General features: G+C 52.9%; 3 long non-coding RNA genes across 5 annotated transcripts in view; all 3 read left to right on the top strand.

The window, feature by feature from the left end:
- Window positions 1-704: 704 nt before the first annotated feature.
- Window positions 705-1,712, top strand: LOC116823547 (uncharacterized). Its single transcript, XR_004373446.2, has 3 exons — window positions 705-899; window positions 1,231-1,310; window positions 1,661-1,712. It is a non-coding gene; the product is annotated as an uncharacterized LOC116823547 (long non-coding RNA).
- Window positions 1,713-1,740: 28 nt separating this feature from the next.
- LOC116823546 (uncharacterized) overlaps window positions 1,741-23,622 on the top strand; it is a 32,201-nt gene continuing 10,319 nt past the window's right edge. For both annotated transcript variants that reach the window (XR_012654812.1, XR_004373445.2), the window contains exons 1-2: window positions 1,741-1,839; window positions 2,049-2,144. This is a non-coding gene — a long non-coding RNA (uncharacterized LOC116823546). The remainder of the gene's footprint in view (window positions 1,840-2,048; window positions 2,145-23,622) is intronic.
- LOC142045904 (uncharacterized) lies at window positions 17,167-18,876 on the top strand. Of its 2 annotated transcripts, none has more exons than XR_012654814.1 (3): window positions 17,167-17,256; window positions 17,892-17,996; window positions 18,788-18,876. It is a non-coding gene; the product is annotated as an uncharacterized LOC142045904 (long non-coding RNA). The 2 variants fall into 2 exon arrangements; XR_012654813.1 differs by having other exon boundaries at window positions 18,436-18,876.

Below are 23,622 nucleotides of genomic sequence, written 5' to 3'. Positions count from 1 at the left end.
GAAGGCATCACTGAGAGGGGGGAGTGTGGGGCCCGATCTGCCCTGAGTCCGGCGGTGGGAACGGGGCACATTGCCCCCCATGCCACTGTCCTTCCCCCGAGTGGCAGCAGGCGTCACCCTGTCCCCTTCTCTCCCTGGTGCAGGGACCCCCAGGGACTCACAGGACGAAGAGGAGGAATGGGTGGATGTAGCCACAGAGGAGGCTGCTCTCAATAACCTTCAAGAGCAGCTCCAGGGTCGAGAAAAGGTACAAACGTTCCCCCAGCTGTGCTGGAACCGAGATTGTCCTGCCCCTTCCCTGCCCCTTGACTCCCTGCAGAGGGTCTTGTCCCTGATGATGCACCAGCCCTAATGGGGACCTTTCTCCTCCATGATCTGGGACCTGGGAGGTAGGGGTGTTTGTCACACACCAGCCGGGGTCTTCTCCCCGCACACTCATTGTCCCAGTTCCTGACCCTGCTTGTGTCGGAGTGGTGGGTGTTTTGCACAGTGGGTGTATCCTCACTATCCCCATTCATGCCTGATCCCTGCAGCTGGTGTGGATGGGGCAGGGAGGTCCCTGGCTAACCAGACCTCTCTCTGTTGTGTATTTGGTTGTCATGGTTTTTGTTCCTATGGCAACTGAGTTAGATTACTAGGGGATAGCCCAGCTAGTTTGAGCTGGTCAGTTGAGCTTCGTGTCTGTAAATAAATGGTAGCTTTGTTAGCTGTCTGCTCTCTGGCCTCAAGTGATTTCTTCCTAAACTGGCTGCCCCCAAAGATATAACACACTCCACATACCCCACTCCTGGTGGGTGCAGGATGAGGCCCAGCAGCTCGTGTTCCTGCACACCATGCACCCCGTGTGTCTCGCTGCACAGCAGAGAGGGCAGGACACACTGGAGCCGCACTGCTGCAAGGTGGAGAGGATTGTGGTGAGCGAGACACGGCGCCCAGCAGCTGGAGTGAGGACAGAGACATGGGATGGGAGGGGGTCTCTCCGGGCCAATGGTTACGGGTTGGCTGGTGCTGGAGGGGCAGCTGAGGGCAGGGATTGCTGGGGTTGAAGACTGGGGAAAAGAGATGGGAGAAATTCAGAGATTGGTCACTAGTGGACAGGAATCGGAGGAGCGGGGGGCAGGTGGGGGATCCTGCTGGCTGTGTGGGGCTCTGGCTGTGTAATCTCTGCACTGGGAAGTGTCAGTGAGGCCCGAATCTCACACGCTCCTTTGTCTCTTTTGGGTCTCACAGGAGGTCATTGAAGAACTGCCTGATAACTCTCCACCCGGGGCCTTCCTCGCTAACTCCCTGATTGCTGTGAGCAACCTCAGGTACTGAGATCCTGTTGCCCGGTTCCCCTAATCCCAGTGCTGCTCAGGCCCAGGGCTGGGAGTCACTGCCTCTCCCACTCCCAAGTCACCTCCCAAGGGTGGCTGCTCTGGCAGAGGTGTGGGGAAGGTTCACTCTCTCCTGGCTGCGCTATTCTTTTCACTCTAGTAACATTGCAATGGCTTTGGAGAGAGGCTCGCTCCCAGGATGAGATACAGGAGGGGCATCAGGGTCCAGGGAAAAGTCATTATTCCTGCCCTGTCACTGTCTGTCTGGGAAACCTTGGCCTTCTCATTCCCTGACTCGGTGCCTCAGTTTCCATTCTTGCCAGCCTGTGCCTATTTCCCTGCAGTTTCATGTTCGTGTTAGTGCCAGTCCCACCCCCGCACTGCACAGTCTAATACTGGGCTCCTGTCTCTTGCCAGCACCATGAGACCTGCCCTGGAGCCAGAGCTGGAGACCCACATCCTCCGAGCTGCCCTGCACGCCGTCTTCACCGTGCGCACGGAGAAGGACACCACCCAAGTCCAGGTAGATGATGCTAAAATCAGAAGAGCTGAAGAGCCAGCTGTCATCCTGCCATGAATCCTTGCTAATTGCCTGCAGTGGGATGTGAATGAGAGAGGCCAGAATATGTGTTTGGGGATCTCACCAGTGCTTCCCAGAGGGGCTTCCCATCCTGTGGCAGGTGTAGCCCCAGTTTCCCTATGTCTGACCCATGGCTCTCCCTTGCTTTGCAGGATCTGCATAGGGTTTTGCCTGACCTCCTGGACGCCATGCTGAGGAACCTGCTGGCAGAGTCCCCAGACACCGGCCGGTTCCACTACATCTTGGAGGTGAGCCCGATGAGAGGAGTGGGGGCAATTTTACCTTCACTCTTAAATCCATTTTCCAGTCTGTCCTCCCAGCCGGGCCCCCAGTGGGTGTCCTTCGTCAGGGTAGTCAGTGCAGTGGAGTGTCAGGCCCTTCCTCCTTGAAGGACAGAGGAAGGAGCTGGGACTTCAAGCCAGAGCTGTGCCTGGTTCTGTTGAGCACTAACCACGGGGCTCCGGCTGGCTTGGGGAGTGAGAGTCTGAACCCCTCCTGAGAGATCCAGAAGATGGTCCTCAGAGAGGAGTCACAGACTCGTTCCTAGAGAAACAGGAGAACCCCAGAGAGTCAGCCCTTCTTTCTGATGGTCCCTGAGATTCCTCAGGGGATTGTTCGGGAATCAGGAGTGCAGGGAGGATGGGACCAGCCCCGACACTGAACGTTGTTCCAATCTAGAGGGACAATGACAAGTCTTGACCTACAGGATTCAAGAATTGTCCTGTAGGCAACAATCCCCTTCTAAAGCACTGCAATCAGTGAATCAGATGTTCCACCAAATGCACAATGTCTCAGCACCGTGGGGATGGGGTATGTGTGTCTCATTTCCACAATAGGTGCACCTGCCCATTGATCCTGATCTGCCTCCTTTCGCCACAGCACATTAACTACTGGATCGTGTCCAGGGTGTCGCAAGAGAGAGCTAGGGTTATTAGGAGCACGGCCCTGTTCAGATCCACCATCACCCCCCCTGAGTTTGACGTAAGTGACCTCTGACCTCAGCTTTCTGACTCCAGGTGTAGAGGGACTGGCTCCAATGGGCTGTAGGATCTGCTGCTGCAGGGGCTGTGGGTTAGGAATGTTCCTCTTGGGGAGGCGGAGTGAGAGCAGAGAATGAGCCTGGCTTGAGTCAAGTTCTTCTTGTCCTAGTTAAGTGGTGACTCTGGGTTTTTAAGGGGACCGTGCTCCAGGTTCATGCCTGTCATCCTGGAGCAGCTGGGGAAGCAAGTCCTCTTGGAGAGCCCTGCCCACATCCCTGTACTCCAGACTCCCTTGGGGACAGAAGAAATTAAAGGTTTGGGTCTAGCTCCCATCATCTATCATCTCCTGCAGAGGGGCTGAGGGGAAGAAGAGTCCTGGCCCGGAGGATGCTGGGAGCTGATAGGAAAATGCTGATGGAGTCCCCTCTCCCTCTTCCATCCATTAGAACTGAGTGGAATTCCCCAGGATGGGTCACAACGCGGCAGAGCTGGCCCTGTCCCTCAGTGACCCAGCCAAGGACATCAGCCGGCAGGCCAGGGAGGTGGTTTCCCAGCTCTACGAGCTGCTGCTGCACCAAAGGGGTAAGGAACCCAGCTGGGAAATGGCACCCGCTAGAAGAGTGAGACTGGGACCCCAGCCAATTTCTCTCAGACCAAGCCCGGCTGGAGAACGAGTGTCTATCTCTTTCTGTATGCTACACCACCCCCTGCCGTTGTGTTGGGCCAGGCACACAGCGAGGACTGGGATTGGAAGGACACGTGCTCTATAACCAGAATGACAAATGTGTGTGTGTCTCCGTCCCAGGCCTGACCATCCATGAAGCCGAAGACCTGTGGGTCTGGGACTGGCACCAGGACAGCAGCCTCGTGGGCTACAGGAACACAGCCACGGTGCTGGAGGTAAGGACACTCTGCCAGGGCATGAAACAACTGAGGGCGTGGGAGTGACTGGGTCCCCTGCAATGGCTGCATCCTGGGGCCACTAAACGGAGACGTTGTTCCAGCCCCAAGATTTGGAGCCTGGCTCTGGGCAACGTGCTAATGCCTCATGTCCTGTTGGTTTTAAGTCTTTGGCAAGTTCTTCTCGGAGGGGCAGAGATGGTTCTTCGTCCACACGGCAGTGCTGGCCATCCACGACCCCCTGCTGCGTGTCAGCCAGGCTGGGCTGGTCCTCACCTACTCCCTCCTGGGGGAAGCCCAGCAGCTGATTGGGGACAAGGTGAGCAGCTGCATTAGACTCAGGAGATTGGAGCGGGGCCGAGGCCCCATCCCATCCTATGGTTTTTTGCTGGCCTGGCAGTAAGGAGCCTGGTGGGGAATGAGAGGGAAAACATGTTCTCCCAGGAGGGGAGATGAATTCACCTTCATGAGCAGGAGGGAGGCAGCTTGTCCCCGGAGCAGCTGCAAGCCAGCTCTTTAACCAGGCTAATTAATGACAAGCATTACCTCTTGACAGACTTATGTTCTTAGGATACGGTACTATCACTCTTGGGAAGCGCAGGGGAGTCCTCCAACTGCCTTCTGCGAGCCTCTCCTGTCCCACAGGGCCCCACCCAGTCCCCAGTGGCTTACAGCCTTGGAGGCCAGGGACTGACGGGTGATGGCGACTCACCAGGCAGGGCTGAGCCACATGAGTGGGAGAATCTTGTCCTGCTGCCAGCAGAGCTGGACCCAGTCTGGAGAGAATGGGAGGGTTCAGTCAGCAGGGCTGCCGTATTAGATTCAGTCTTAGAGTTCTAGCAGAGTCTCTTAATACAAGCCAGCCTTGGCTAGAGAAGAAAACTTCCTTTCTGTGCCCTTGGTCCTTTTGTCAAAAGCAGTTTTTCGGCTACACAATTCCACATCTGAGTAACAAATAACATTTTATGTTTGTAATCTCATTAGAAATGAAACATGACTTCTCTTGTGCAAAAAACAAAAAACCCCTAAGTTTTGGCTTAAATGTTCTGAGGGCTGGAGAAAAATGCCTTCTAGTGAGCTATTGAAAGAGCTCAACCTGTTTAGCTTATCAAAAGAAGATTGAAAGGTGACTTCACTAAAGTGTTGAAGTGCCTTAACGGAGAGAAAATATTGGGTATTAAAGGACTCTATAATGCAGCAGAGAAAGGCATAACAAAACCTAACATCTGGAAGGCGAAATGAGACAAATTTATATTTAAGAGCGAAGATGATTGACCACAGGAAGAAGCTCCTAAGGAAAGTGGTGGATTCTGCATCTCTTGATGTCATTTAATAAAGACTAGATGCCTTTCCGGAATGTGTTTGCCCAAAAAGTTGCTACTGTGATATGCAGGGGGTCAGATTAGATGCTCTAACGGTCTCTTCTGGCCATAAAGTCGACTAATTTCTGAAAAACTGAGTGTAGCATTGGAAGCAGCCTCTGATGTTTTACTGTCTAGCCGGCTTGCTTCCAAGAATGAACACTACTTGAGTGGGGTGATCCGCAAGGAGTAGCTCAAACCTCCAAAGTGTCTGGCCTGCAGCAGGACATTAGCACTGCAAGGGAGGAGTGGGTGTGTCGGTGACATCACAAAGGCCTTTTTCAGGACCTCAGCATATTGGTCAAAGATGGTAGAGAGGTGGTGACCTCACAGAGAGATGCTGACCTCAGCCAGGCAAGACAGGGACACAGGGCCAGGGAAACCACAGAGAGCCCTGTGGCTTTGCTTCAGCAAGTCTCCTTCTGGAGGTCTCTCTTTGAGGACTGAGAGAGTATTAGGGTTCACGTACGTGAGTGCCAGGAGGAACCTCTTTTGAGTTTTCTCCTTTCTTTTTCCTGATTGTACTAGAAAACGGACATCACTGTTTAGCAGGTAAGAGCCTCCGAGAGGTTTGGAACTTGTTCAGTCTGATGCATCTGGCACCAGCTGAATTCTAGGCATGGAAAACACTAGCTTAAGGTGGCCGAATTTTATTCCCCACCTGGGATTTTGTCCTTTAGAATCACTGGGGACATTAGAAAAAAGAACAGGAGTACTTGTGGCACCTTAGAGACTAACAAATTTATTTCAGCATGAGCTTTCGTGAGCTACAGCTCACTTCTTCGGATGCAATGGGACATTGAAATTTGTCCTTTTTGTTTTACCTTTTTCTCCCTCCCTCCTTTCTGTTATGTCTTTTGTCCTTTCCCCTGTTCCCCTCCCACCACCTTTGTGTGTGTGTCATGGGAGGAGCTCGGCAGCTCCCATTGTGGGAGGTCCACCCAAATACGTGGAGCTGAAATAGTGCTCGGGCAGTGATCCCCACCGGTGACCTGGGCCATCCTTTCGGCTCTCTGGTTAGAACCCTCAGCCTCCCGTCCCTTGGTCTCCACCCTGATTGGTTGAACAGGGGGTTATTGACAGGGAGAAGACTCAGGTCCCTCTTGTTCTCTTTTAAGACCAAGTAAATAAGTCATAACCAGTCATATGTTTGACAAATTTTGCTGCTTCTCTGCATTAATTGTCTCTGAGCAGTTCAGGATTCTCTCTACCATTCCAGTTCTCCTAAAATACTCGCTGAATAATTACTGTTGCTGGTCTGGAACTCATTTGAGAGCACTTTATTCAGGTCATTCAATGTATGAAATTCAAGATCCGATGGTTAGTTTGAAAGTCAGGGCTCTTGGGTCCTATTACCATCTCTGCCATTGACTGGCTGTGACGTAAGACAAGTGAATTCTCCTTTCTCAGCCTTAGCTTCTCCCTCTTGCAAGTAGGGATAACGATCCAATTCTACCTACCTCACAGTGGGTAGAGGATGGAGACCCACTGGAGAGTGTCACTAGGAGCAGTGCATAAGATGAGGTGTCCTATCATATTTACTCCGATCAGATTATGACATAATAGAATAGCTGAAATAGTCTATTTTATTTGTATTGTATTTTGCAATTGTTCAGAGCAGCAACTACTTATCTCAGACTTAAGCATCTTATCTAATTTTTGAGATCTAAGTGTCTCCTCTTTGTGTGCAATGAGACAATTTAACACACCGTGACAAACAGGAGATGCTTTTGTTTTGCAACAACAAATTTTGCAAAGAATTTTCATCTCACTTGTTATGATTTCAAGAAACAAACTGGTTTAGTCTGAGTGGGATTTTCTGACACAAACAGTTTCAATAAAATTTCCTCACCATCTCGATTCCTGGGCTCTATCCCTGCCTCTGGGGGGTTTGCTGTCTGTTAGAACAGGATTCAGGACTGGTGGCTTCTCTTTCTGGCTCTGTCACCTCCTTGCTGTGTAGGCCCTTGTGTAGGTCACTCCCCTTCTCTGTACCTCAGTCTCCCCATCTGTGCAATGGGAACAGGAACAATTCTCGAACTCTGAACAGTGGTGAGCCTTGGTGAGATAAAGGGCTTTAAAGCTCTTTGTGGAGGAGAAAGGGGAGTTTCACAGTGTTGAGCACCAAGGAATTCTAAACTTTGCTAAAACGTCTACTCTGCAGAAATCAGAAATGGTCGAGGCTGAATTTTAAGCATTGTCTTTTTTAAAGCCCATTCAGGGATGTGAGTCCCACTCTTTTAGGTACCTGGGGATCTTTGCCAGGAGGAGAGAAGAGGTTGCTGCCTCCATTTTTGTAGCCTTAACAAACCAGGTGCTGTGCCCCAGTTCTCATGTGAGATCCCCGAAAAAGAACATCTTCCCATCCATTAAGAAGACAGGACCTATCTTTAAAAGGGGAACAAAGAGAACCCTGGGACTTACAGACTAGCCAGCCTCCCTTCCATACCTGGAAAGATACTGGAACACATTATTAAACTATCAGTTTGTCAGCACCTACAGGATAATTTAGGTCTTAGGACTAGTGAGCATGGATTTGTCAAGAAGAAATCATTCCAAATGAATCCCAGCTCCTTCTTTGGCAGGGTTACGGGCCTGGTGGAGTTGGGTAAACAGTAGATGTGATGTATCTTGGTGTTAATAAGGCTTTTGACACAGTCCCATAGGACATTCTCACAAGCCAACTAGGGAGATGGGGTCTAGATGCAATTAGTAGAATGTGTATGTAGAGCTGGTTGAAAGCCCAGATTCCAAGAGTCCTTCTCCATGTCTGGCTGTCCAACTGAGAGGGTGTACCTAGTGGGTCCATCAGGGATCAGTCTGGGGTCCAGTACTATTCAGTATTTTCATTAAGGATCTGGAATATAGAGTGGAGAGGGCTTCTAAAATTTGCAGATGACCCCAATCACTTTGGAGCAGAGGACTGGAATTCAAAACGCCCTAAACAAATTGGAGGCTTGGTCTTCTTGAGCCAAACTCCATGGCTGGGCCCCTCTCCAGAGACTGGGCTGAAGTGAAACCCCAGAGCCAAACACTCCTCCTCCTGGGCAGTGCGCTCCCACTTTCATGGTCAGATGCTGCTTAGCATTGTCAGAGCAGCTTTTTCTGGGGGATTCTCCCAGCACTTTCCAAAAGCGAGAAAGTATGAAATCCCCATTTGACTGCTGGGGCAGAGCCCTAGAGGGGGGAGCAGTTTGCCCAAAGTCCCACAGGTCAATAGGAAAACCAGCAATGGAACCCAGGAGTCCTGACTCCCAATACCTTGGTGCAATCACTACAGCAGAGCTCATTCCCTCTCAAAGGCAGGGGGAGTGGCCATGAGGACCTGGTTGTAATTGCCAGCAGTGGGAGGGAGTGTGCAGCAGGGGTTAGTGAAGGGTCCTGGAAATAAGGACTGCTGGGTCCAATCCATACTTCTGACACTTGGTGTGACCCTGAGCCAATAACTTCCTCTCCCCAGGCCTGTTTCTCACCAGTGGAGTTGGTGTCGCAGCCCCTACAGCCCAGGGGGCTGGGAGGCTCCAGGAAGGTGTGTAAAGTGCCAGGATGTGAGGAGCTGGGAGATGCTGTCACACCCCCCCCACCCCCAAGGCAGTGTCCTGCACCCCCTGCTGCAGGCTGAGTTTCTCTGTCCTTTGGCAATAAGACAGACTCTTGTTTTCGCAGCGAGTTGATCGCCCAGTGTCATCACCCTGCCTGCTGGCTGGGCAGGATAACTCCTCAGGTCACCCCCCGCCCTCCAGCCTGCCTTGGGCTTGGGGAATGAGGAGGAGGGTGAGAGACGACACTGAATATCCTCCATCCATCGCTCCATCACCTAGAGCAAGTGAGTGGCACTAGGATTCCTTGTCTGTCTGGGGAGGGGCAGAAAGAGGGGGAGAGAATCTCTCTCAAAGGAGATTGGATTTGCAAACCACCCCCCAGGAGCCCCTCGCTCTCAGACTGGAGAGGGGCTTCTCCAGAGATGTCTCCAGTGTGTTTGGCAAAATCCCAGTAATGGGACTCCCAGCCCTTCCCTTGTGGAAGGCTGTTCCCCAGGCTGGGAGTCTCTGAGCTGGGCAAGACCCTATGAGCTGCTGAGCATGGAAATCGATGGGAAAGTCCCTGGGCTTGCTATGCCTAGGGACTTTGATATGGGGAATGGTTTCCCAGGAGAAGTCCTGACTCCTGGGTTCTGTTCCTTCTCTAGCCTGGGGTGGAATGCGGCCTGGGACGGCAGGAGGGAGCTGCTTATCCAAAGTGACTGATGATCTTAGTGACTGAGCCCAGTGCTCAAAAAGGAGGAGACTCCCTGGGCACTGCAGCACCAGGGATGACGAGGGGGAACGTTGAGGGGGAGCAGGTCATGCAATGAACTCTGGCCAGTGTGTGTAGCCTGCACCCCTATGTGGGGAGGAGGAGCTGCTCTGGCCGGGGCAGGGATGGGGAGGGACCAAAGAGCAGGCTGGTTAGTAAGAGGCTGCCTTGACCCCAGACTCATGTCTGTTCCCTGCTTGGTTCCAGGATGGCCAGGCTCCTGAGGATGTTCAGGAAGAAGGCTCTGCAGGTGGCCCCAGAGCCTGAGGGAAGCAGCTGCCATCTTCCCCAGGAGCGGAGTGGCTCCTCCTTCCTGGCCAGGTCAGGAGTTGGAATTGCTCAGCCTTCTGGTGGATAAAACTCACTCCTGGCGCAGACGCTGAGGTGGAAGAGGCCAGGCAGAAATGGAGCTGCCCCAGGTTGCGGCTGGGCAGGCAGGACCCAGTGCAGGATGGGAGCCGGGCAGGGTGGCTCTGGAGCTTGTTGTGTGGAAAGCACCGGCCCGAGGAGCCCGGGCCTTATTCCCAGCAGGAGGCATCGCCCTGCCCAGTCAGTGAGGACCTTCCAGCCTCCCCAGGACAGGAGGTGGAGGATCCCTGTCCCAGCACCAGCAGCTCGACCCACTCCCCATGGGACAGCGGCAGCACCTGGGACTTGGGTAGCAGCGAGGCCGATGGGCACGGCTGGTTTGTTCCAGGTGAGGAGTCAGGCTGGGGTCAAGGAGAGGGGAGGAGGGGGCTGTGAACGCCCTGGGCACAGGCACTCGACCAGTGCTATGGGAGTGGGTCCTGAGCCCAGGGGTCTGGCCTGAGCCATGTAAACCCCAATGACACTAGAGGCTGCCACTATGGTCCTTGGTGCTCCAGTATGGGAGAGGCCAGTGGGGAGGCTCCTCCCAGGAAGTCCAGGACAATGTGGGGATGTCTCTTTGCTATGGACTCCTGAAGGAGTTGGGGGCCGAAGGCATCACTGAGAGGGGGGGCCCGATCTGCCCTGGGTCTGGCGATGGGACGGAGGCACATTGCCCCACCATGCCTCTGTCCTTTCCCTGAGTGGCAGCAGGCGTCACTCTGTCCCCTTCTTTCCCTGGTGCAGGGACCCCCAGGGACTCAGAGGAGGAATGGGTGGATGTAGCCACAGAGGAGGCTGCTCTCAGTAACCTCCGAGAGCAGCTCCAAGCCCGAGAAAAGGTACAAACGTTTCCCAGCTGTGCTGGAACCGAGATTGTCCTGCCCTGTCCCAGAACCTTGACCCCCTGCAGAGGGTTCTGTCCCTGATGATGCACCAGCCCTAATGGGGACCTTTCTCCTCCATGATCTGGGACCCCAGAGGTGGGCGTGTTTGTCAGACACCAGCCGGAGTCTTGTCCCCGCACCAGCACTGTCCTAGTTCCTGACCCTGATTATAGACTCATAGACTCATAGGTCAGAAGGGACCAATATGATCATCTAGTCTGACCTCCTGCACAAGGCAGGCCACAAAACCCTACCCATACACATTTATAACAACCCCAAACCCATGACTGAGTTATTGAAATCCTCAAAATTGAGATTTGAAGACCTCAAGCTGCAGGGAATCCACCAGCAAGCGACCCATGCCCCACGCTGCAGAGGAAGGCGAAAAACCTCCAGGGCCTCTGCCAATCCGCCCTGGAGGAAAATTCCTTCCCCGACCCCAAATATGGCGATCAGCTAAACCCTGAGCATGTGGGCAAGACTCACCAGCCAGCACCCAAGAAAGAATTCTCTGCAGTAACTCAGTTCCCATCCATCCAACATCCCCTCACAGACCATTGAGCAGACTTATCTGCCGATAATCCAAATCAATTGCCCAAATTAAACTATCCCATCATAACATCCCCTCCATATACTTATCAAGCTTAGTCTTAAAGCCAGATAAGTCTTTTGCCCCACTACTTCCCTCGGAAGGCTGTTCCAGAACTTCACTCCCCTAATGGTTAGAAACCTTCGTCTAATTTCAAGTCTAAACTTCCTAATATCCAGTTTGTACCCATTCGTCCTCGTGCCTACATTAGTACTAAACTTAAATAATTCCTCTCCCTCCCTAACGTTAATCCCCTGATATATTTATATAGAGCAAGCATATCCCCCGGAGCCTTCTTTTGGCCAGGCTAAACAAGCCAAGCTCTTTGAGTCTCCTTTCATAAGGCAGATTTTCCATTCCTCGGATCATCCTAGTAGCCCGTCTCTGAACCTGTTCCAGTTTGAATTCATCCTTCTTAAACATGGGACACCAGAACTGCACACAATATCCAGGTGGGGTCTCACCAGCGCCGTATTATAACGCACTAACACCTCCTCTCTTGCTTTGGAAATACCTCGCCTGATGCATCCTAAAACGCGCATTTGCTTTTTAACAGCCATATCACATTGGCGGCTCATAGTCATCCTGCTATCAACCAATACCCCAAGGTCCTTCTCCTCCTCCGTCGTTTCCAACTGATGCGTCCCCAACGTATATCTAAAATTCTTATTATTAATCCCTAAGTGCATGACCTTGCACTTTTCACTATTATATTTCATCCTATTACTATTACTCCAGTTTTAGTACAAGGTGGTCCAGATCTTCCTGATATAGTATCCCGGTCCTTCTCCGTGTTAGCAATACCCCCCAGCTTCGTGTCATCCGCAAACTTTATTAACACATTCCCGCTCTTTGTGCCAAGGTCAGTAATAAATAGGTTAAATAAGATCGGTCCCAAACCGATCTTGAGGGACTCCGCTAGTAACCTCCTTCCAGCCTGACAGTTCACCCTTCAGTACGACCCGCTGGAGTCTCCCTTTAACCAGTTCCTTATCCACCTTACAACTTTCAACATTCATCCCCATCTTTTCCAATTAACTAACAGTTCCCATGCGGAACCGTGTCAAACGCCTTACTGAAATCGAGGTAAATTAGATCTACCGCATTTCCTTTGTCTAAGTAATCCGTCACCTTCTCAAAGAAGGAGATCAGGTTGGTTTGGCACGATCTACCTTTAGTAAATCCATGTTGCAATTCGTCCCAATTACCATTGACCTCAATGTCCTTAACTACTTTCTCCCTTAAAATTTTTTCCAAGACCTTACACACTACAGACGTCAAGCTAACAGGCCTATAATTACCCGGATCACTTTTATTCCTTTCTTAAAATAGGAACTACGTTAGCAATTCTCCAGTCGTACGCACAACCCCCGAGTTTACCGATTGCTTAAAATTCTCGCTAACGGGCTCGCAATTTCACGCGCCAGTTCCTTTAATATCCTCGGGTGGAGATTGTCCGGTCCCTCCGATTTTGTCCCATTAAGCTGTTCAAGTTTGGCCTCTACCTCAGATGCGGTAATATCCCTCCATATCCACATTCCCGTTGTCATCCTCCATCGTCCCTAAACTCCTCACTAGTCTTATTAAAGACCGAGGCAAAGTACTTATTTAGATATTGGGCCATGCCTAGGTTATCCTTAACCTCCGTTCCATCCTCAAGTGTATAGCGGCCCCACTTCTTCTTTCTTTGTTTTCTTCTTATTTATGTGGCTGTAGAACCTTTTACTATTGGTTTTGATTCCCTTTTGCAAGGTCCAGTTCTACGCGGCTTTTAGCCTTCCTCACTTTATCCTACACGTTCTGACCTCACTAAGGTAGCTTCCCTTGCTAATCCCGCCTTTCTTCCACTCCCTGTAAGCTTTCTGCTTTTTCCTAATCCCCTCTCTGAGTTGCTTGCTCATCCAGCTTGGCCTACAACTCTGCCCATGGTTTTTTCCCCCTTTTCTTGGGATGCAGGCTTCGACAGTTTTTTCCGCAGCTGCGACTTAAAAGTAATTCCAGGCCTCCTCCGCATTTAAATCCACAAGTTCCTCCGTCCAATCCACTTCCCTAACTAAATTTCCTTAACTCTTTAAAATTAGCCTCGAGAAGTCGAAAACCCTAATCCCAGATCTACGTTTGTTTATCCTTCCATCTAATTTGAATTGAATCAGCTCATGATCACTCGAACCAAGGTTGTCCCCTACCACCATTTCTTCTACGAGGTCCTCACTACTCACCAAAACCAAATCTAAAATGGCATCCCCTCTCGTAGGTACTTTCAACTACTTGATGAAGAATAATCCATCCGCTTATCACATCCAGAAAAATCTGACCCCTATTATTCTTGCAAGCACTCGTCCTCCAGTCTATATCTGGGAAGTTGAAGTCTCCCATATCACACATTTCCCCTTAGTGTTTACTTATTAAAGACATTAAAGAGGTCTCTATCCATATCCAATCAGATCCCGGCGGTCTGTAGCACACCCAAGCACTACTCTCAGGGGAAGCTCTAGTAGCTTTTTTACCCAGTGTGATTTTTACCCAGACAGACTCCGTCTTATCTATTCCATCACTTCTTATTTCATTACAGTTCACCCATCATTGATGTACAAGGCTACTCCACCACCTTTGCCTTTCTTCCTGTCTTTTCTAAACAGCACATAGCCTTCAATACCCGTACTCCAGTCATGAGTACTATTCCACCAGGTTTCTGTTATCCCTATAATATCCGGTTTCACTTCCTGCACCAGTAGCTCCAGTTCCTCCATCTTGTTCCCTAGGCTCTCGCATTAGTGTACAGACATTTTAAATTTTTGACGTTTGTCGTCAGTGACATTCTTTCCCCCCGTCGTGCACAGACTTTCTACCACCAGCATCACCCGTTAGGGTAGTTTCAACTCCGCTTTTCCTCCTTGGGTCAATTCTTGGTCCACAAGGGTATCCCTCTCACTTTGTTTACTTCCCTCCAGGTTAAATTCCAGGCGTGGAGATCTCCTGAACATCTCCCACAACCATCTCTCCCCAACTTCCTAGTTTAAAGCTCTCTTAATGAGGTCGGCGAGCCTCCATCCTAGAAGTCTATTTCCCTCCTTGCTTAGATGAAGTCCATCCCGAGCGAACAGTCGTCTGTCCGTAAATGCGTTCCCAATGACCGTCACATCCCAAAGCCCTCCTTATGCACCACTGCGCCCTGCTCTGAGGCCATCTGTATAATCATCATAATCTGTCGTCTCTTGTTATCGTCCAAGCCTCGCTCTAGGAACCCGAGCTCGGCGAGCCAGGATCTAATCCCACTGAAGATCACCTTTAGAGCCTCGATTTCCTTGAGCGGTCTTCCCCAGTCACAGCTGGCATATGTCCTCCTTGATACAGTCCAGCGAGTGACTAGCCGTATCTATTCAGTTCCCACATGAAGGAAACAATCAACGGATTTCTTTCCCAGCTCCCAGCTAGGATCCTTTTTCAGCCTCAGGTCCACATCCTGTATCCTTAGCCCCGGCAGACAGCACACCCTTCTGTTCTCCCGATCAGGTCTAGTTACAGGCCTGTTATTCTATCTCAGTAAAGAGTCCTCCAATCACGTAGACTTGCCTTTTTCTGAGCGACAGTGTGATTCTCCGGTCTATCCGCTCCCCACAAGCATGGGCCGCAAGTCCTCTCGATTCGTGGCGTGGCCTCGCACATGGCTTCCCTCAGCCTCCTTGGTGATAGCATCCTCCTAGGGGCTCATACTTGGGTGTCGCCTCCATTGACTCCTCCCCCTCCTTCTGCAGGCTAGCTCGCTCGCGCTCTTTTTCTCGCCCTCTCTCCTTCAGCGAGCACCTGCTGGTGCTCCATCTTCATTTTCCAATCGCAAAACCTGTTCCTGAGTTTCTTATTTCTCCGTCGCTGGCCGTCTTTTCCTCTGCCTGGTTCTCCTAGTCACATGCTTCACCGCATCCACTTTCTCAACCAGCAGCCCCTCCTCAGAATTCTTTGGTCCTGCTTCCATCTGCTCATACTGAGCTTATCCCGTGTGCCTCCATCACTGTCTGTCTTCCATCATCTGCTCAAACCCCTTCCTAAAACTCAGCCAGACTTTCCACTCTGCCATCTCCAGTCCTCTTAGTCTTTTCTTCCGAGCAGTTCTAGTCAGGCGGGGCACTTTCATGCATAGACAAAACGTCCTTTTTTTATTCTATCAGGTGCGCCCTCCAGGACCTCCCTCGAGGGGGGACATGTACGATGCCACAGCTACGGCATCCCGGTCATGCCTCAGTGTGTCTCTGCCTGCTACCTCTGTCTCCTCATGCCCTTCAACATTCTGTTGCCTGGCAGTTCAAGTGCCTCCATTCGATATGTCACACGGGATCACCACAAGGCCTGGCGCTACGGTGCAGACCTCTTTGGACTGGCAGACCCCTGCCCCTTCCCTCTTCTGGCTTGTTGGTTTCTCTGCTTTAGTCTCCTCTGGAACCTCCCCCTGGAAACTCCCACTGAAACTCCCCTGTTAGCAGTCCTATTCGCTGGCTCCTGTTGGAGTGGTGGGTGATTTGGACAGTGGGTGGGTCCCCACTATCCCCATTGAGGCCTGAGGCCTGCAGCTGGTGTGGGTGGGGCAGGCGGTCCCTAGCTAACTGGCTCTCTCTCCACTAACCCCACTCCTGGTGGGTGCAGGATGAGGCCCAGCACCTCGTGTTCCTGCACGCCATGCACCCTGCGTGTCTTGCTGCACAGCAGAGAGGGCAGGACACACTGGAGCCGCACTGCTGCAAGATGTCTGTGGTGGAGAGGATTGTGGTGAGCGAGATACAGCACCCAGAAGCTGGAGTGAGGACAGAGACATGGGACAGGTAGGGGTCTCTCCAGGCCGATGGGTGCGGGTTGGCTGGTGCTGGAGGGGCAGCTGAGAGCAAGGATTGCCAGGGCTGAAGATTTGGGGAGAAGAGACAGGAGAAATTCAGAGATTGGTCACTAGTGGGCAGTGATCGGAGGAGCAGGAGGCATGTGGGGGATCCTGCTGGCTGTGTGATTATATGCGCATATGTTAGGGAAGGTTTGAACTCCATCTTGGCGCCCTTGCTCATGGCATTTTCCCGCCAAAACTCTGTTTTCAGGCAGAACTTGAAGGGCTGAGAACTGGCTGGAACTGGTTGGGGGCAGGGCCTGTTAGCGGGCGCCTCAGGCGCACCACAGAGAGCGGAGAAGGGACGGTCAGTGGTGACGCAGGCGCTGTCCCGCATCGAGGCAGCCACGCCCAGCGTCTTTGCACGGCATTGGATCAAGACTGTGGCTACTAACATCTGTCAAGGAATCTGATTCTTACCTGGCTCCTGTAATCCACCAAAGGAGCCAGTGAAGGCTTTGCCGTCAGCTCAGATCTGTGATCTCCTGCTTCGGCAGTAAGAGAGCCAGACCCTCCGACGTTCCAGAGATCCTAAGATGAACCATCCGTCGCCAGTGTCCTCCATCTGCAGCGAGAAGAGAGACAGTCATTATTCTGGGGCATTTATTAGTTTAGCCAAGGGAGAGTTTAATGGCCTGGGCTTTATGACCCCTCTCACTGGAATCTATTCGTGGGTGGATGGATTTGTAGTGTTCCCCATAGTGAATCTTCCCCTGGTTGTATGTATCCTACTAAATCTTCTTTCTGTTTAAGGTTATATTCTTATTATCATTTCTTTCAGTGCAAAACAGGTGGGAGGCACCCAGATTTCTAATTCTCCCGGTTGATTGATGCTGTTGTGTATGTCACCTCCTTATTCTACACAGAGATTTGGGGGAACACTTGCTAATTGCCTGCAGTGGGATGTGAATGAGAGAAGCCAGGATATGTGTTTGAGGGTCTCAGCAGTGCTTCCCAGAGACCCCCTCTTCCCATCCTGTGGCAGGTGTAGCCCCAGTTTCCCTAACTCTGACCCATGGCTCTCCCTTGCTTTCCGGATCTGCATAGGCTCTTGAAAGACCTCCTGGACGCCATGCTGGGGAAGCTGCTGGCAGGGTCTCCAGACACGGGCAGGCTCCACTACATCTTGGAGGTGAGCCCAACAAGAGGGGTGGGGGCAATTTTACCTTCAGTCTTAGATCTATTTTCTAGTCCGTCCTCCCAGCCAGGCCCCTGGTGGGCCATCCTTGGTCAGGGCAGTCAGTGCAATGCAGTGTCAGGCCCTTCCTCCTTGAAGGACAGAGGAAGGAGCTGGGACTTCAAGCCAGAGCTGTGCCTGGTTCTGTTGAGCACTAACCACGGGGCCCCAGCTGGCTTGAGGAGTGAGAGTCTGAACCTCTCCTGGGAGATCCAGAACGTGGTCCTCAGAGAAGAGTCACAGGCTCCTTCCTAGAGAAACAAGAGGGCCCCAGAAATTCAGCCCTTCTCTCTGACAGGCCCTGAGATTCCTGGAGGGATTATTCAGGTATCAGGAGTGCAGGGAGGATGGGCCCAGCCTCAACACTGAACATTGTTCCAATCTAGAGAGACAATGACAAGTTGTGACCTGCAGGATTCAAGAATTGTCCTGTAGGCAACAATCCCCTTCTAAAGCTCTGCAATCAGTGAATCAGATATTCCACCAAATGCACAATGTCTCAGCCCCTTGGGGACGGGTAGGGGGTGGGTTCTCATTTGCACAACACATGCATCTGCCCATTGATCTTGAGCTGCCTCCTTTTGCCACAGCACATTAACTACTGGATCGTGTCCAGAGTGTCGCAAGAGAGAGCCAGGGCCATTAGGAGAAGCACGGCCCTGTTCAGATTCACCGTCACCCTCCCTGAGTTTGATGTAGGTGACCTCTGACCCCAGCTTCCTGGCGTAGGTGGGCTTGCTCTGACAGACCATAGGATCTGCTGCTGCAGGGGGTGTGCATTAGGAGTGTTCCTCTTGGGGTGACAGAGTGAGAGAAGAGAATGAGCTTGGCTAGAGTCAAGTTCTTGTCCTAGTTAAGTGGTGACTCTGTGCTTCTAAGGGAACAGTGCTCCAGGTTCATGCCTTCCTGTCATCCTGGAGCAGCTGAGGAAGCAAGTCCTCATGGAGGGCCCTGTCCACATCCCTGTACTCCAGGCTCCCTTGGGGGCAGCGGAAATTAAGGGTCTGGCTCTAGCTCCCATCCTCTAGCATGTCCTGCAGAGGGGCTGAGGGTAAGGAGAGTCCTGGCCCAGGGTGTACTGGGAGCTGACAGGAAAATGATGATGGCATCCCTTCTCCCTCTCCTTTCCATTAGAACTCAGCGGAATTCCCCAGGATGGGTCACCATGTGGCAGAGCTGGGTCTGTCCCTCAGTGATCCAGCCAAGGACATCAGCTGGCAGGCCAGAGAGTGGGTTTCCTGGTTCCACCAGCTGCTGCTGCACCAGGGGGATAAGGAACCCAGCTGGGAAATATCATCTCTCAGACCAAGCCTGGCTGGAGGATGAGGCTCTATCTCTTTCTGTGTTCTACACCATGCCCTGCAAGTCTGTTGGGCCAGGCACGCAACGAGGACTGTGCCCGCTGTGCATCCACCAATGAGACTGGAAGGACACAAGCATTGCAACCAGAAGGACAAATGTGTATGTGTGTGTATCTCTTTCCCAGGCCTGACCATCCATGAGGCCGAAGACCTGTGGGTCTGGGACTAGCACCAGGCCAGCAGGCTCCTGGGCTACAGGAACACAGCCAGGGTAGGGAAGATAAGGACACTTTGCCAGGGCATGAGACAGTTCAGGGAGTAGGGGTGGCTGGGTCCCCTGCAGTGGTTGCGTCCTGGGGCAGCTAGATGGAGACGCCGTTCTAACCCCAGGACGTGGAGCCTGGCTCTGGGCAATCTGCTAATGCTTCACACCCTGTTGGTTTTAGGTGTTCGGAAAGTTCTTCTCGGAGGGGGAGAGAAGGTTCTTCGTCCACACGGCAGTGCTGGCCACCCACGACCCCCTGCTGCGTGTCAGCCAGGCTAGGCAGGTCCTCACCTACTCCCTCCTGGGGGATGCCCAGCAGCTGATTGGGGACAAGGTGAGCAGCTGCATTAGACTCAGGAGATTGGTCCAGGCCTCCTCCGCATTTAAATCCACAGGTTCCTCTGTCCAATCCACTTCCCTAACTAATTTCCTTAAATCTTTAAAATTAGCCCTCGAGAAGTCGAACAAACTAATTGGTGCAATCACTACAGCAGAGCTCATTCCCTCTCAAAGGCAGGGGGAGTGGCCATGAGGACCTGGTTGTAATTGCCAGCAGTGGGAGGGAGTGTGCAGCAGGGGTTAGTGAAGGGTCCTGGAAATAAGGACTGCTGGGTCCAATCCATACTTCTGACACTTGGTGTGACCCTGAGCCAATAACTTCCTCTCCCCAGGCCTGTTTCTCACGAACGAGTGTCTATCTCTTTCTGTATGCTACACCACCCCCTGCCGTTGTGTTGGGCCAGGCACACAGCGAGGACTGGGATTGGAAGGACACGTGCTCTATAACCAGAATGACAAATGTGTGTGTGTCTCCGTCCCAGGCCTGACCATCCATGAAGCCGAAGACCTGTGGGTCTGGGACTGGCACCAGGACAGCAGCCTCGTGGGCTACAGGAACACAGCCACGGTGCTGGAGGTAAGGACACTCTGCCAGGGCATGAAACAACTGAGGGCGTGGGAGTGACTGGGTCCCCTGCAATGGCTGCATCCTGGGGCCACTAGATGGAGATAATGTTCTTGCCCCAAGATTTGGAGCCTGGCTCTGGGCAATGTGCTAATGCCTCATGTCCTGTTGGTTTTAGGTCTTTGGAAAGTTCTTCTCGGAGGGGCAGAGAAGGTTCTTCGTCCGCACGGCAGTGCTGGCCATCCATGACCCCCTGCTGCGTGTCAGCCAGGCTGGGCTGGTCCTCACCTACTCCCTCCTGGGGGAAGCCCAGCAGCTGATAGGGGACAAGGTGAGCAGCTGCATTAGACTCAGGAGATTGGGGCAGGGCCCAGGCCTCATCCCCATCCTATGACCTATTCGCTGGCCTGGCATCAAGGAGCCTGGTGGGGAATGAGAGGGAGAGCAGGTGCTCCTGAGAAGGGAGATGAATTCATCTCCATGAGCAGGAGGGAGCCTTCTTGTCCCCGGAGCAGCCTCAGCCCAACTCTTTAGCCTGGCTAATTAATGACAAACATTGGCTCATCCCAGACTTCTGTTCTTAGAACACGGTGCTATCGCTCTTGGGAAGGGCAGGGGTGTTCCCCAGGTGCCATCTGCGAACCTCTCCTACACCCAGTTCCCAGTGGCCTAGTGTCTGTGTCCCCTGAGCCAACACCCAGAGTTGCTCCCATCCCTGGGAGCCTGGAAGGCCAAGGACTGACAGGTGATGGCGAGTGACCAGGCAGGGCTGAGGTACATGTGCGGGGGAAGCTTGTCCTGCTGCTGGCAGGGCTGGATCTGCTCTGGAGACAGGGGTGGGAATGGTGTATGTGGGACAACCTGGGCACCCCCTCCCCAGCCAGTGCCACCCCCTCCAACCAGCTACCTTCTCCCCTGTGCACCCCCCACTCCAACAACCCACCCTGTCCTTCCACTTTTGCCTCTAGGCAACCTCCACTCGGCAACCCCCCAAGGTAGTCACGGTCACCTTCACCCCTGCATCAACCTCGGGATCCCTCAGCCGCCTGCCATCTCCCTCCTGCCCACTCCTCGCTTGTGCAACCCCCTCCCTGCCACCCTCACCCCTCTGCAACAACCCCGGGCACAGCCACCTCCCTGCCCACTTCTTCCTTGTGCAAACCCCTCCCTGCCACTGCATCCCCTGCAACGAGCCCCTTTTGCCTCTGTGCAATCTCTTCCCTGCCACTACACCCCTGCCCCCTCCACTTATTGGCCACCTCCACCCCCTGCAACAATCCTGTGCACCCCCTCTCTGCCACCTTCACCTCCTGGAAGAGCCCCCATATGACCCCCCTCTTTGCAGCCCCCTCCTCCCCCCTGTGCCCCCTGCACTTTGTGAATATCTGGGCCCCTGGGGGGAAGTTGGCCATAGGAAGGTGGGGGATGGATATCGGAGGTGGGATGCAAGGTGGAAGTTTCGCCTAGGGCGCAAAATATCCTTGGAGAGAACGGGAGGATTCAGTCAGCAGCGGCTGCCGATCCGCCCAATTCACCATGGTTGCCATCCTGCAGCTTCAGCATTAGTGGCTGGGGTGACTTGGGGAAAGGTCTCAACCTCCCCACATCCCACTTCATTGCTGCCAGTATCCCTCCTGCCCCCCTGCTAGAGCCTCCTCCCTGCCCAACCTGGGTGGGGGTAGAGGAGAGGGGTCTGAGAACTTGAGCTGTGGATTGGAGGTGGAACAGCTGTGAGGGGCACTGAGGGGGAGGTGGCAGGAGCTCCCCCTACAAGGAGGGGGGTTAGTGCTGAGGGTCACTAGAAAGTACAACAAGACTCCATCCTGGGGGTTAGGAGGGTGAATCCATCCCTCAGAGGTGAGCAGGGGCTGGGTGGAAATGCTGCTCATTCAGGGGCCCTTAATCTCCCCTGATTCCTCAGGGGCATCTGAGGTCTCTGACAGTTTCTTGTTTCCTTGCAGCAGGAGGGTGTCATGGCCAATGTGATGCGCCAGCTCCGCATCATCCAGCCCTCGTGCCTGGTGCCCGAAGCACTGCAGGGCCTGTGCCTCTGAGGCCACCAGCAACTCCTGCTCCCTGCTGCAGGTACTGCTCTGGCTCCTTGTAAATGGGGAATTATGTAAATTGGAAATCAAAGGAGTGGGAGCAGGTGGGGGATGCTGCTGACTGTGTGGGGCCCTGACTGTGTAATCTCCTCACTGGGAAGTGTCAGTGAGACCCGAATCTCACACACTCCTTTGTCTCCTTTGGTCTCACAGGAGCTCATTGAGCAGCTGCCTGATAACTCTCCACCCGGTGCCGTCCTAGCTAACTCCCTGATTGCTGTGGGAACCTCAGGTACCTAGACCTTCCCATTTGGTTCCCCTAACCCCGGTGCTGCTCAGGCCCGGGGCTGGGAGTCACTGCCCCTCCCACTTCCAGGTCACCTCCCAAAGGTGGCTGCTCTGGCAGAGGTGGGGGCAAGGTTCACTGTCTCCTGGCTGCTCTGTTCTTTTCACTGCAGTAACATTGCAATGGCTTTGGGGAGAGGCTCGCTCCCAGGATGAGATACAGAAGGGGCAGCAGGGTCCAGGGAACAGTCACTTTTCCTGAACTAAAGCAGCAAAGAATCTGTGGCACCTTATAGACTAACAGACGTTTTGGAGCATGAGCTTTTGTGGGTGAATACTCACTTTGTCAGGAGCTGGGACTACAGATCTAGACTAACACGGCTACCCCTCTGATACTATTCCTGAACTGCAACTGTCTGTCTGGGAAACACTGACTTTGTCATTCCTTGGCTTGGTGCTTCAGTTTCCATTCTTGCCAGCCTGTGCCTATTTCCCTGCAGTTTCACATGTGTGTTGGTGCCAGTCCCACCCTCACACTGCACAGTCTAATACCAGCTCCTGTCACTTGCCAGCACCATGACACCTGCCCTGGAGCTGGAGACCCAGCTTCTCCGATCTGCCCTCCACGCTGTCTTCACCCTGGGCATGGAGAAGGACACCACCCAAGTCCAGATAGATCATGCTAAAGTCAGAGGAGCTCAAGAGCCAGCTGTCATCCTGCCATCAGTCCTTGAGAGAGGCCAGGATATGTGTTTAGGGGTCTCAGCAGTGCTTCCCAGAAACTCCTCTTTCCATCCTCTGGCAGGTGTAGCCCCAGTTTCCCTAACTCTGACCCATGGCTCTCCCTTGCTTTCAGGATCTGCACAGGTTCTTGCCAGATCTCCTGGACACCATGCTGGGGAACCTGCTGGTGGAGTCCCCAGACACCGGCCAGCTCCTCTACATCTTGGAGGTGAGCCCAATGAGAAGGGTGGCGGCAAGTTTTCCTTCACTCTTAGATCCATTTTCCAGTCTGTCCTCCCAGCCGTCCTTGGTCAAGATGGTCAGTGCAACGCAGTGTCAGGGCCTTCCTCCTTGAAGGACAGAGGAAGGAGCTGGGATTTCAAGCCAGAGCTCTGCCTGGTTCTTTTGAGCACTGACCACAGAGCTCCAGCTGGCTTGGGGAGTGAGTCTGAACCCCTCCTGAGAGATCCAGAACATGGTCCTCAGAGAAGAGTCACGGGCTCCTTCCTAGAGAAACAGGAGGACCCCAGAGAATCAGCCCTTCTCTCTGACAGGCCCTGAGATTTCTGAGAGGATTGTTCAGGTATCAGGAGCGCAGGGAGGATGGGACCAGCCCCGACACCGACCATTGTTCCAATCTAGAGAGACAATGACAAGTTGTGACTTGCAGGATTCGAGAATTGTTCTGTGGGCAACAATCCCTTTCTAAAGCTCTGCGATCAGTGAATCAGATATTCCACCAAATGCACAATGTCTCAGCCCCTTGGGGATGGGTGGGGGGTGGGTTCTCATTTGCAC

The sequence above is a fragment of the Chelonoidis abingdonii genome, chromosome 24, assembly GCF_003597395.2.
Source record: "Chelonoidis abingdonii isolate Lonesome George chromosome 24, CheloAbing_2.0, whole genome shotgun sequence".
Classification (NCBI taxonomy): domain Eukaryota; kingdom Metazoa; phylum Chordata; order Testudines; family Testudinidae; genus Chelonoidis; species Chelonoidis abingdonii.
Note: the sequence above shows the minus strand (reverse complement) of the source record. Positions and strands in the feature narration are given on the sequence as shown.